Genomic DNA, 13,475 nt, shown 5'->3' on the forward strand with positions numbered 1-13,475 from the left:
ATTTGTAATTCCAGAGAGACAGGATGAATAAAAGCCTCAAAGACAAGAAGACTAACATTCAAGTTCCTTCCTTCCTTCCTTCTTTCCTTCCTTCCTTCCTTCCTTCCTTCCTTCCTTCCTTCCTTCCTTCCTTCCTTCCTTCCTTCCTTCCTTCCTTCCTTCCTTCCTTCCTTCTTCTCTTTCTTCTTTCATTGAGAAGTTAACTGATTTATCTAGGGTCACACAGTTAATATATACCAGAGGCAAGACTTGAACCCAGATCTTCTTGACTAAGACTAGTTCGCTGTGCAACATGCCAAGCTGCCTCTCTTCATAACACTCTGCCTAGATATTTTATATAGGCCACTGTATTAAATACATATTTTCACCAAATTGTTTCCATTGCTTCAAATTTTGAGTATCCAAAAGGAAAGTAGACTACCCTCAATGAAAAGAAATAATTTAGACGACCACTTCACAACCAGCAGTCAATCAGCTTTTTAAGACAATGTTAGAAGATATTGTAAATTTCCCATGCTGCTTGTGGTGGTTTATATATGTAGTGCTGAGAAAAAGCAGAAGTATCTCAGCATGTTACATCACATTGTAAGATGTATTATTGATATTTCCAGAGACCTCCTGTACTAGATTGCTTTATAAAGCACTGTGATTGTCATGTTTGACTAACCTCCTTTGTTTTATTCCTATTTACTCTGAGAGGCAAGGGATCAGACTGTGCTTTCTCAGACAACAGTCCGTAATCTAGGCCTTCACCTGAACAACAGGTATCCAATCAAGATGCCATTCTTCTAAGGCACTAATGTCAAAAAGCAAAGACCTCTGGTCAGTCTTATTACATGAATCAAGGGAGGTCAAGTTCTCCTTTAGTATCATACCTTTTGACAAAACCATATGCACCCTAACTCTATGCACAAGGTTTTTAATTGAAACAGTCAAGACCTTGACCAACAAAAACATATTCTTTAGATCTGCAAGTCATTTACACATTCTTACATTGAAACCAAATGATTTTTTCCATTTATTACCCAATCAATTAAAGAGTTCACTAAACAAAGACTAGTTCCCTCAATAAAAGGGATTATTACTGGTGTCTTTCAATTCAAACTCAGAGCATTTTAATTATTTTGACAATTGAAGGACTTGCAGGTTTTCCAACATTTTACATTAAATAACCATTGCCTTTACAGATATTTTATTTCTGGTTTACCTTAGGATTCTTAACAACTACCGTGTTTCCCCGATAATAAGACACTGTGTTATTAATTTTTTTTGGACAGAAAAACACCAGAGGGCTTATTTTCAGGGGAGGGCTTATTTTAATGAACATTGACAGCAATTTTAATAAACAGGTAAATGTGAACAAAAAATTATACCTTTTTTAAAAATTGAATACAATAAAGAACAGGATGACATGCTCAGTGCTGCAGCTCTGATTGGATGCAGCTCAGAGCGCGGCGTGCGTTTCACCCGGGGGGGGGGACGGTGCATACAGAGGGTACCGTAATGTAGCGTGTAGCGCAAGGGATCACCTTCACTACAGTAGCAATCTCAATAGGGCTTATTTTCGGGGGAGGGCTTATTTTAGAGGAATCTTACACAGTAAGGGGAGGGCTTATTTTAGGGATAGGTCTTATTATCGGGGAAACACGGTAAGCAATGCCACCACCCTTTCCTTAAAGGGGACATTTCTTTCTGTTACACACCCTTTCCCCTATCCAAGACAAGGCCATTTGCCCTTGTTTTCAAAACTGTGAAATACACCAATAAGCTGGTAATTAGAGCTATGAAGTTTGTCCAATCATTATGGAAAGCCATTTAAAATTCTGTGAGAAAAGTTAAAAATTCTAATCTTGGGCATGTTTTCCAAGGAGATCAGTGATAGGTACCATGAATTAGAAACATATCTGAACTGTGTACTTTGGGCTAGGAAAAAGACTTGGAAATGAAATGAGTACCTAATATTTGGGGAATAGCTGAGCAAATTATGGCAAGTTTTTTTTTTTTTTACAAATATTATTGCCTTAGAACAAATGCTGAATATGAGAAAACCAGAGAAAAAAACATGAGTTGTATGAAGTAACACTGATCAAAAAATTCAGAATCAACAAAAAATATCCATGATTATAATTACGTAAATGAAAAATAAAAAAAAACACTTTTACTCTGACTAATTATAATGAACAATCTCCATCTGGGAAAACTAATTATGGAAACACATCTCTTTTCCTCTAATAGAGAGAGGGGGACTTGTAAAGTGGATGTAACATGTAGTATATAGGGCAAAATAAAGGGAAAAGACAAAGGCACTGTTTTAGTTAATCTGGATGAAATGTTGTTTTCATTTTTACAAAAACTGAAGATCAGAGAGGGAGGTGTATGATTGGGGGAGGGGTAGCTGTTGTAAAAAGGAACGAAACAAATAATATCTTTTTAAACTAAAGGAAATTTATACTAACTTTCTTTTAAGTTTAAAATGAAAGTATTCATGTAAAAGCTTCTGAATCTCAGCTCCTCATCTGTTCTGCTTCCTCAAGCTGCTGTAGTGTCCTGTCAGGTAAATTGCTTACTGAAATATCTCTTAGCCTATTACCCAGCCCCGTATTTTGTGGAATTGCTTATTGACATAAAGGAAGATTGCCTCCCCCTTTCTCCCTATTAAAAAAGCTGCATGTTTTAAGAACACTTTCCCACAATACAATCTTGTATTGCATTTTAACTTATCAATAAGGAATCCATAGTTTCAACATTGGCAATTGGTTCCCCCTCTGTTGTGTCATAAAAAATATTTTAGTGCCTATTATTTTAGCACACAGGAATTTTTAAAAACACAGAAGATGAAAAGTTATCTTCCCTAAAGATATTTTAGAGTGACTTCTTATTCTATTTAGTAGATGCCTTTGTTTGCTCTTCAATTGTTTTTTTTTTCCTTTGTGGGGAAGGAGAATATCTGTGGAAGTGGGAATTCTCAGTGTTAAAATAGGTTATTGCGCATTCATATTTTGATTCAATTCAATAATCCAATAAAGCCTTTATTAAGCCCCTACTATATGTAAAACACTGTGCTAAGAGATCTAGCAAATCAAGTTTTGTTTGTTTTTTTCCTTTGAGAAGTTTACATGCTGCTGTGAAAAACTAACATATCCACACATATATTGCATAAAAATACTATATGTATAAATGCTTACATATACACATATAGTATCTATTTGTAAATCTCTCTGTCTAGAGAGTGTTAAGTAATTCCCAGAGAGAGGGTAAGGGAGAATCATAACAACTAGGGAGATTAGGAATTGTCAGATTGAAGGTGATGCCATAATTCCCATGAAAAAAAATAGCAGGTGTGCAATTTTGCCTGAATTACACACAAGTGCCTCATTCTTGAAAATCTTCTTTTTTTTTTTCAACCACACTAGTAATCACTATAGGGAACTCTCAGTGAGTTAATTTCTTCTACCAATGCCGATTGACAGTTGCCGGGGGGCGGTAAGAAGTTATGTGACTTGAAAGGTCAACAAGTCAATCTATATGTATCATGGCAGGACTTGACACTAAGTCTCCCTAAGTCTCAGGCTGGCTGGCTCTCCATCCATTGTGTTACATTGTGGATCTAGCCACAATGAGCCTTCCACAAGAAGGAAATAATTGTGTTCAGCCAAAAAAATCTCAACAAAGTGACTTATTTACATCTTCAGAGTACTTCCCTTTCTAAACATTGTTTTATACAGCTTCAGTGCCCTGTGTGATTTGCTATTGTTCAGTTATTTTTCATTCATGTCCAGTAGCTAATCCTATTTTTTTCCTCACAAAAGGCATTGTAAGTATAAACTACACTTTGTCATAACAGAATTTATAGATCAAACCATATAAACTTTATATCATTTGTAAAAAATAATAATCTACAAATAATTATCAGTTCATAATTGCAACATTGGCTTGAAGACTTTAGAATTCAGTCTTACTACTAAAATTCAAAATTCTTTCTGCCTAATTGAGCTTTTGCATTGAATGAGCTTCCTCTGATAGTTTAGAATGCATGCATAGGAACATGCTCTGACCCTACCAGAAATGTTAACTCATATCTCTTTTCTGAATTCCTCTAAATTATAGACCTACTGTGAGATTTCCTTTCCAAGCACATTACATTGAACTTTTCTTAAATTATATGGAATAAAACAAGCATTTCCATTTCCATACAGTATAATAAAGGTGATTGCACATGAAACTGTAAGTCTATTATGTACAATTTTGTATTCCTTTAAATATATAATAAAGTTATCATGTAAATTTTTTTCTTCCTTTCTCCCCCCCACATGGATACCATTAGACAAAAGGTTGTAGATATATGTAAAATTATTCTATACATATTTCAATTTATCAGTTCTTTCTCTGGATGCAGATAGTATCTTTCTAAAATGCTTGTTTTCAAAAACTGTAAATGAAATCCAATTACAAAGTCTTCTTCGGCTTTGCCATTCTCCAGTTCCAATAAATCAGTTGTCAAATTAATAAGAAACAAACTAAAAACTCTGATTCTCTGCAAATGTGCATAATACAACCTACCATCTTTTGTTACAATATAACTTGATTACTAAAGAATAAAATATGAAGAAAAATTACCTTTAGCTTATTAATTGTTCAGAGTTCAGAGGTCTCTTGTCTGTTTGCAGTTTTGTATAGTGTTATATAAATTACCACTTCCTGTTTGGCTCTTAGCCATGAATTTCCTGTCTCCTGCATGTACAATTCTATGCAAGCATTTGTGGTTTAAGTATTTTGGTCTTTTTTTTTTTAAGTTCATGTCAAAAGTACAGCATGCGATAAGCTGAGCATTGTAGATTAACATTTGTGTGTTGGGAGAAAGGGGAGGACTACTCTCAGTTACATCCTTTTGTGTACAAAAGCAACCACATATTCTTTAAAAAACCTCCTTCCCTCTTTTCCCCCATAAAACAGGACTTTATATTCTCCTATAAAAATGAATAGGAAAGACACAGCATTTTTAATCATTACTGTAGAACTAGACTAGTGAGAACCTAAAGTAACATGTAGCCCTCATTCATAATGCAAAATAAAGGAAAACCACAGACTACTATAATTTTATCAGTCTGCAATCACTCTGTGCTGAAGCAATACCCCCTCGCCTCTGAAATGTTTCAGACATTTGCCTTACAAAATTTGATCAAAAGGGAATATATTTGGTGAGTAAATGAATGAATATAGATGAAGCTCCTAAGTATTCAGCCAGACTTTTAAATTAGAAGACTAGTCTAGGATTTTTTTTAAGAAAAAAATAAACAAAGAAACTGAAAAACAAGGAAGTCCTCTTTCCTGATGGCAAACTTCTCTTAAGTTGTTTCATTTGTTTTCCTTAAAGAAATGACTTTTTGTGATTTTGTCTTAGGGTTATGAGATCACTGTCTTGTAATAAAATGATTAACAATTTAGAAAATATTTGACTGTCGCATTTCCTCCCTTTGTTTTTCCCTTAGAGTCATATCTATTTTCTAACCCCACCAAACTATTTGTATTTAAACCACCCAGTCTAATGATAGCTCTAACTGCTTTTAATCTAGTCTCTTACTGGTCAGCATTTCTGTCCATTTCAAGTCCCAATCTTGGTTAGAAATGGAAGAATAAGGAAGAAAAAAAGATGAAAGGAGAGTTTTATGAAGAGGAACTGTGGAAATAAAGGGAGAAATTGAATGAGACATTAGCTGCATATATTGAACATGCATTTAGCCATACTTGCTCTTTTCACTTTTAATACCGAACTCACTATTTCTGTTTCCATTTTTTCCAATTAGTATTCCTGTAGGAGGAACATACAGGAAAAAAAGGTATTGTCCCTGCTCTCCAGATCTTAGTTGGAGAGGCAGTTTGAGCATTCAGAAGATTATAGAGTTAGAGTGACAAGGGAACATTGATTCTCAATGCCTCATTTTCCAGTTGAGGAAACAATCCTGGAAAAGATAAGTGATTTGTCCAGGGTCTATCCAGATGTCTATCTAGAGTGGAGAGAGAAAAGTTCCAGGAATAGCTATGCCATCTTAGAATTCTGAGGAAAGAAAGTAAATAAGGGCATAGAATGATTTGTGGTCAAAATGTGATGAGAGCAAATTTCAAAGACTTCAGAGAAAGGATAAAACCGATGGTCTGACATTCTCTAAGAGAAGTTAGAGAACTATGGGAAACTCTCAGTAACACCATTCCAATGATAGTAACAAAAATAGAAATAGAGAATCAGTCACTCAACAAGTATACCCTACATGCCTATTCCTTTCCAGGCATTGTGATTGCCTTCCTTCTCAAATTTAAATATTTCTTCCCCTTGCTCAAATCAAGATCTTTCCAAAGAAGAATTGAGGAAATTTTGGTGTCCTTGTTATTGTAGGACCAATGATATCAGCAGGGTGATATCTTGACTTCCAAGTGAATTGAAAGTAAATGAGTCAGGGATGTGCTTAGTCAACAGCTTCACTGTCTCCTACAAAGTCATCAGGATCCAATGTTGAGACACTGGTCAGGATAACTGGTGATGGCCCCAGACACAGTGGAGGATCTTGACCTTTCTCAGTTTTTCTGGGACAACACCCTTTCAGTAGTTAAAGGCTAGGTAAGAATTGAAGAAAAAAAATGGCCTAGTTTGCCTTCACAAAAGAATCAGTTTGGGATGGGAAAACCCGGCGTGTTTCTGGCCACAACTTAAAAAAAAATAAAAATTGTCATTTACACTTGCTCATAGCCATCAGAATCCAAAAGATGAGCAATTGAGGCTTGGGCTGGGACCTATTCTTGTCCAATCAGTGAGCTCCTGAGTGATTTGGATTTAAAGACATAGTAAATTAAAGACATAGCTCCATTTGAATCTTAAATGACTTGGTTTTTCATAGCTATATTTCAAGACATCATAAATATAAACCACCTTTGACAAAAGAGCTAATTGTCCCAGTTTTTTTTTTGATTTTTTTAATGACAGGATAAATAGGGGAGAAAAAAAATCTAGCTTCTAAATGCCAAGAAATCAAAATTTGTATTCCAGGATTCAGATAGTCTGTGTTGCAATCTAGGGGTTCTAGGAACCCTGAAATGCAAGGGTACAGGGCAAGGCTCTTCCTTGAAAGAATTCAACCACTCAAGCCTTCTTTCAGTCAGAGAAGGTTTATTGTGTTGCCAATAAAGGTGGGTCAAATTTTAAGTATCTGTGTAATGTAATGGGGGCAACATTGATATTTTATACAGAAAGACTGTTGGAAGATCTGGATGGGATCTAGGAGTGGCAAGGAGCCTGGGATGATCTGGAAGTAAGAGAAAAAGGGCCCTGGATGGGATTAATGAGTTTCAAGTAAGCTAATTAATTAATCAAATTGGGCTGTGGTGGACCAGAAACCTCAGGTGAATGCCAGAGACTCAGCCATTGGGAAAGTCCGGGACCATTTAGGGGTCCATCATTAGTCCCCTATCAGTCTGCAAAAGACAGGATCTGATCTATCAGGATCTCATCATCATGTCTCCAGAATGTTGTATGCACTGAGTATTTGTGTTTTTCTGTTTCCAGTCTCTCCCTAATTTGTAAATCAAAGGCTCACTAAACCAACATCCTCTCCCACACTGACATTCTCTATCTCTGGCAGGCCACTCCTTATCATAACCTATTACAGACACCCTCACTTCAAGCACATCTCTTATTCAGAGATAAAGTAGATGTGGAGCACTCTTTCACCGAAAACTACTTCCTCTCCTAAGCTACTGTAATACTTACAGTAACCAGGCCATTCTCCAAAGTACTAATGACATACACTAGCCCTGACAATACTTGCCATTTATAAATGCTCTTTGTCTCTCCTTTGTCTTCTTTTACAATCATCTGGACAATGATAGGAAAAGCAAAGAAAATTTTCCAAGAGGTAGAATCTCTCTCTCTCTCTCTCTCTCTCTCTCTCTCTCTCTCTCTCTCTCTCTCTCTCTCTCTCTCCCAGTGAACAAAATTAGGAGTGCATGGGTGGAAGAGGAAGAGTACCTGCCTTTTACCTCAGAGTAGAATCAACTTCTTCCAAAGATAGTGGATTCCCCATTCCTGAATGTCTTCAGGCAGGGAAAAGATGCCTATTTGGTGGGTAAGTTGTACAGGGGATCCTGGTAAGTTATAGTTTGGATTAGAGATTCTCTAATTCCATGTATAGAACACATGTGAGATAGTAATACAAAGTAATAGGTGATGAGTAATAGATGAATGAAGGATATGAGATTTAAAGAAATTTTTGTGTTTTATTTGAAAGCTCTTTACCAAAAAGATAGCTACTGGTCAAATGCCTTTTAAATTCAACTACTAGGAAATGTTGCTAACCAAAAGACTATTTAATAACAGGGAAGGAATTGCATCCTCATTCCCTGAAGTTATGTGCTCTACTGTACAACAGGGGTTCTTGGGGGGTAAAATGGAGCTATCGACGCCTCTCAGAGAATTGAATACTCCCAAGCCCAACCTCCTTCTTTGCCCTTGTTATGGGTAGCAGTCTTGCTAGTCTAAGCATCTATCCAATTAGATTCTTAGTTCAGCCTGCACTCACCAGAAAAGTATTGTTCCTGCTATGTTTCATTTCTTCTTCTCTTCTATTTTTTTCTGTAATTGTTTCCTTCCCTTCCCTCTCCTCCCTTCCTCTCTCCTCCCTTTTCCTTTCCCTTCCTCTCCTTCCATTTCCTTCACTTCCCTTTCCCTTTTCTTCCTCCCCTCCTTCCCCCTCCTGTTCCCTCTCCTCTTCTCTCTCTCTTCTTCTCCTTTCTCCTTCCCAGCCTATGGCAGTCTGCCCCCCCTCCTTAGGTAATGTGATAGACATAGTGTGGACACCAAATTGGTTTTGTGCCTTTTGCAGTTCAGAGCCCCTTTACTCAGTTGATTCTAGTAGCATTAGCCTTTTCAGTTGTAGAGTTTACAGGTATGTAGCCCATATCCAGCTATGTTTCAAAATACTTAATACACACAAACTTAGCTTTGTGGTATAAATTTCTCTAACCATAGCAATAGAAGAAAATGAATGAAAATCAATGTATTAAAAACCTGTGGCTCCTTTTCAGGCCAAGTAGAGCCAAACCAAAAAGTTCAAAGAAGCCAAGCTGATGGAATAAGTTGCTACCTTCCTCTTGAAATTCCTTATAGTACCCCCTTACTACTGATATTTGATGTGGGTTAGAGAAATATGATTCTAGCACAACTCTACCCATAACAACAAGAGAAAGAATAAACATCAATACATTTGAAGCTTAAAAGACTGTGACTCCTTTCTAGGCCAGATATAATCAAAGTAAAAAGGAACACAGTTTGGGTGCTCAGATTCTAAAAACCCCTCTCACTTACTGAAGGAAGGGAAAAGCATCAGCCATCCATTAAGTCCCACAACAGGTCAGGGTTCTTACTGTTTCAGCAGGGTCCTGGCTTGCATCTCACTCCAAACCTCCTTCACCTACTAGACAGTTACAGTCAGAGAAAAGTGGCTTCAAGACAGGAAGCCGGCTTCCTCTGGCATATGGCCATTTTATCTTTCTCTATAATCCACAAAATTTTGCAATTTTTTATAAATCCTCTGCCCTTTGATATTTCTCCCTTCAACAGTTCAAGCTTTTCAGTATGGTCTCATACTACAGTTACCTTAAAAATAAAGCAAAAAACCAGAAATACATGCCCATCTGAACATTAAGGCTGGACCCAAATGATGACCATAGATTCGCTATTGGGTTCAATTCACTGGTAAAAAAACAAACAGGACATTTCACATAATTTTATCAATCAACAAGTTCATATGGGCATATAATTCCAACTTCATATCCACAGGGGAAAAACAACAACTAAAGATAACATACACACACATAAACACACAGACACGTATATGTGTATGTGTATGTATATATGTATATGTATGTATGTATATCACAGATCTGCATGTATACCTGTGATAAATATGTTGGCATTCTGATTTTTTCAATTTCATTACAGATTTTAAACCTCTGCTCATATGCCTTGGACAGTTCCATGAAAGTCAGTAATATGATACCGAGTGCTATATATTTGTAAGTGTAAAGACAAGCAGTAACAGCTTTCTCAGAGGACTGCTGCTGTGAACAGTTTCAAGGTTCTGATTACACAGTATAGTGAAATGTCTATTTATTCAGCAGTAAATTAAAGCAAAACATTCACAGAAATCAAAGTACAGCATTCACAATATTATGACATAACAACTTATCACTAAAATGGCCACATAGTTTTCACCAAAGTGGCCACATAGTTTTAAACAAAGTACATTCATTTAGTAACTAAATCATTTAGTAAGTCCTTAATTCAATCATCCTTAAGGAGGCTTGCCTCCTTAATGGACACAAAGTTCAAAGATCAAAGTTCTCCACCCCTAGGTCACATTGTCTTAATCTCTTCAATAAAAAAGTCTTCTTTCTTCTTAATTGGAGAAGTCCTTAAATCAATCATCTAAATGTAAAAGTCAAAGTTCTCCACCCCTAGACCACAGTAAATCATGATCTTCTCAGTTTGCATTAAATACCCAAGGAGAAGTCTTTTCATCTAGACTTGAGGCAGGCCCTCAGCTTCCATGGTTCCTCTTCTATGGTCTCAGTTCCTGCCCAAATCTATCCAACTATCACCTGAGTTCAAAGGCAGACAGCTCTCAGTTACTTGTCCAGCTCCTTGTGCAATTCTTGTTCCATATTTAAGCTCACAGTGTCTAATCCACCTCAAGTCCTTCACAGTTTCTGTTCCTGGGAAGACAAAGATTAACAAGGCCACAATAACATTTATACACATTTCAAGCATCCTCATCAATTCACTTTTTGCCTGTGAAATCAACATAGACCCAACAACAAGGTCTGATAAATCAACACAAATCATCAGTATAGTCCCAGGACCTCTGAAAATGTCAGTAAGATGCTCCTCCAGGATTTCTGTAAACAGACAACAAGAAAATCCTCTTTCAGGGCTTCTGAATCAGCAATAAGGTCCCAAGGCTTCTGTAACAACAGCAATATCCTCTATCAACAGACAAATCTGACAAAGTAACATCAAAACAGACAAAGTACTGGCACTACAGTCATGCTTCCTCTCAGTTGTCTCTTCTCATTTCTCACTTCTTCTCAATTCTATTCTCAGTTCTTCTCAGTTCTAAGTTCTTCATTCTGCCACCACAAATTCTGCTCTCTATTCTGTTCTCAATTCATAGAACTTCTCAGATATTTTCAGGATCCTAACAGTTTTCTCTCCCTCTCAGCAATTCTGGCTCTATAGCTTGGGCTTTTCCTTATATATTGTATTTCCATATATACCTTATATATGGTATTAGCTCCTCCCTATTCTGCCCCTTCCTGTTACATCAGCAATTTCCTCCCACTGTGGGATTCACAAGTTCTGGACTTAACACTTGGTATAGTTATGAACTGATACAAGGTGCTAAGTATCTGTTTGCTTGCCAATACAAGAGGCAGGGAAGATATTCAAATCCATATTACCATTACAGTAAAGAGACAAGATTCCTGATGAACTGAGTATTCTCTGGGTCAAAGATTTTGAAGAATAGTTGCTGAAAGGGAATTAACATATCACAAAACAAGTCCAAGAGTCAGGTGAAGACAAGAGCGTATGGATTTTTTTTTGTGCTTTATTAACTTCTGATTTACAGAAGTTTCCATCAGATTTTGAGTTACAAAATTTCTCCCCCAACCACGACCCCAAAATAGCAGTCCCACAGGATATCCCCTCCTCCAATCTGCCCTCTCCCACATTTTCCCCCATACCCCTTTCCACTTTTCCAATGGATCTCTATGCCTCAGTGCCTGTACATCCCATTTCCCAATTACATGTAAGATGGTATTAATAATAGTATATATATATATATATATATATATATATATATATATATATATACACACACATATTTGAATATTTTGATTTCAAAACTTTCAATTCCAGATTCATTCCGCTCCTTCCCCATCACCCACCCCTACTAGGAAGATACGCAGTTCAGTATAGGTTGTACATGTGTGGCTAATGCAAAACAATAACATAGTAGATACATTGTAAAAGACTGACTACACTTCCTTCCCTCCCATCCCACCTGCTCTACTTTCCACTTTGATCCCGTCTATTTTCAAAAGTGAGTGTTTCCAATGTCCCTCCCCCTCAGCCTACTCTCCCTTCTATCATCCCCCCTCTCATCCCCTTCCCCCCTCTTCTCCTGGAGGATGCATGAGCGAGAGCATGGATTTTTGAATGGCCAATAGGTGATTTCCTTGAAACTACAGATATGTGAGGGAGCTAGACATGCCCCTTCCCTTCCTGCAACTGTAATCTTAGATACTGCTAAGGGTAGACTTCCTCCTGGTGAGAACTTTCACCTGGAGAGTTTACTTACGCCTGTGTGTTAGCTCTTCTGCTCTCAAATATTTAACTTCTCTAATTTCTCCTTACTGCTTGTTTTAATATTTTTTTAAAAAAATTAAAAATCATTCAGTGATTTCATCATTGTGGGGGAACTCCTAGATTATAAATTCCATCCATTGATGCATATTGGCACCTTTGGAATGCACATGTGAGTGTACAATGTATTGTATCTTTATACTTCTGATATTTGTTGTATGGTAAATAGATATAACTCTAGGCATTTTGAGGTCCAGCAGATAAAGTGCTGGACATGGAGTCAAGGAAACTTGAATTCAAATCAAGTCTTGGACATTTATTAGCTATGTGACCTTGGGCAGGTAACTTAACTTCTGTTTGTCTCATTTTCTTCTATTCTAAAATGGAGTTAACAATAGCTTCTACCTCCCAGGGTTGTGAGGATTAAATGAGGTATTTGAAAAGTGATTAGTATAGTGCCTGACACACAGTAGGTGTACATGAATGCTTATTTCTTTCCCTCTTCTAGCCTTCTAGCCCTCTTGGAAACAGAAAAGTGAAAGAGAAATGGCCCAGTCTTGGCTCCTGATGGTGCCAGTACAATCTTCTTCCCATTTTCCGCAAAGACTGAAATTGCAGTCTCCCTTGGAAACAAGAGTGGGACAGATCCTACAGTCTTTTATATTGCCTGTACAGATGATGTAGAATTAGAAATTATAAAATAATTAGAAATATACACTTTGAAGTAAAGAATACAGTTTAGATGAAATCAAGAATCAGACTTGGTATTTATCACCTATTTTGCATAGAGTTCTGTGCTAAGTGTAGGGATATACAAAGAAAATTAGACTGTGTCAAATAGGTTATAATCCAGTTGGGGAGATAATTTGGGAAATAGATAGGAACTTGTATGTCACTGAAGTAGGGAACTGCAGATAAGGACAATTCCCTCTACTAATGGAGAACTATCTGTTCTCTTTTATTTTTGCTCTTTGGAGGGGGGAATGGAACTCAACTGGGGTTAAGTGACTTACCCAAGGTTACACTAGCTGTATGTTAAGTGTTGGAGGCTGGATTTGAGCTC

At 36.9% G+C, this 13,475-nt stretch overlaps 1 long non-coding RNA gene across 1 annotated transcript in view; it reads right to left on the minus strand.

Annotated features, from left to right (window-relative positions):
- Window positions 1-4,693, minus strand: part of LOC138170102 (uncharacterized) — a 39,122-nt gene extending 34,429 nt beyond the window's left edge. The window contains exon 1 of the long non-coding RNA XR_011170542.1: window positions 4,618-4,693. This is a non-coding gene — a long non-coding RNA (uncharacterized lncRNA). The remainder of the gene's footprint in view (window positions 1-4,617) is intronic.
- Between the last annotated feature and the right edge of the window lie 8,782 nt (window positions 4,694-13,475).

The sequence above is a fragment of the Petaurus breviceps genome, unplaced genomic scaffold, assembly GCF_028583685.1.
Source record: "Petaurus breviceps papuanus isolate PSGF00001 unplaced genomic scaffold, PetGlider_PUasm1.0 126, whole genome shotgun sequence".
NCBI classification, from domain to species: domain Eukaryota; kingdom Metazoa; phylum Chordata; class Mammalia; order Diprotodontia; family Petauridae; genus Petaurus; species Petaurus breviceps.